Source organism: Electrona antarctica, assembly GCF_951216825.1.
Source record: "Electrona antarctica genome assembly, contig: scaffold_189, whole genome shotgun sequence".
In the NCBI taxonomy this organism is placed as follows: Eukaryota; Metazoa; Chordata; class Actinopteri; order Myctophiformes; family Myctophidae; genus Electrona; species Electrona antarctica.
Genome location: NW_027638691.1, coordinates 148,853 through 150,000, shown reverse-complemented (window position 1 = coordinate 150,000; position 1,148 = coordinate 148,853).

The following is a 1,148-nucleotide window of genomic DNA, read 5'->3' as shown; positions in this document are numbered from 1 at the left end:
CACAACGTGGTCAGCAGTATAAAGGACGGCTCCGTCTTGGAGCGCTTTCCTTTTATCACCCGTCATCTCCATAGTGTTGGTACGACACGGCCATCCATCCATCCATCCATCTTCAACCGCTTATCCGTAGTCTGGTCGCGGGGGCCAACAGCTCCACCAGAGTGTTCCAGACATCCCTCTCCAGAGCAACATTAGTGACTTCCTCCTGGGGGGATCCCGAGACGTTCCAAGGCCAGTGAGTCGATGTGTTTCCTCCAACTGTGCCTTGGTATGCCCCGGGGGTCTCCTCCCAGTGGGACGTGCCTCGAGGACCTCCCTAGGGAGGCGCCCGAGAGGCATCCTAACCAGATGCCCTGGGGTCTCCTCCCAGTGGGGCGTGCCTCGAGGACCTCCCTAGGGAGGCGCCCGAGAGGCATCCTAACCAGATGCCCCGGGGTCTCCTCCCAGTGGAACGTGCCTCGAGGACCTCCCTAGGGAGGCGCCCGAGAGGCATCCTAACCAGATGCCCTGGGGTCTCCTCCCAGTGGAACGTGCCTCGAGGACCTCCCTAGGGAGGCGCCCGAGAGGCATCCTAACCAGATGCCCGGGGTCTCCTCCCAGTGGGACGTGCCTCGAGGACCTCCCTAGGGAGGCGCCCGAGAGGAATCCTAACCAGATGCCCGGGGTCTCCTCCCAGTGGGACGTGCCTCGAGGACCTCCCTAGGGAGGCGCCCGAGAGGCATCCTAACCAGATGCCCCGGGGTCTCCTCCCAGTGGAACGTGCCTCGAGGACCTCCCTAGGGAGGCGCCCGAGAGGCATCCTAACCAGATGCCCTGGGGTCTCCTCCCAGTGGAACGTGCCTCGAGGACCTCCCTAGGGAGGCGCCCGAGAGGCATCCTAACCAGATGCCCCGGGGTCTCCTCCCAGTGGGGCGTGCCTCGAGGACCTCCCTATAGGGAGGCGCCCGAGAGGCATCCTAACCAGATGCCTGAACCACCTCAGCTGGCTCCTTTCCTGGCGAAGGAGCAGCGGTTCTACTCCGAGTCTCTCTCGTGTGAATGAACTTCTCACCCTATCCACGACAATTCCGCATGAAGGAAATGACAAGATTATCACTTTGACAAGGATCTTTTTCACTTATACTGGCAGCTGAAATTGACAGTATTTT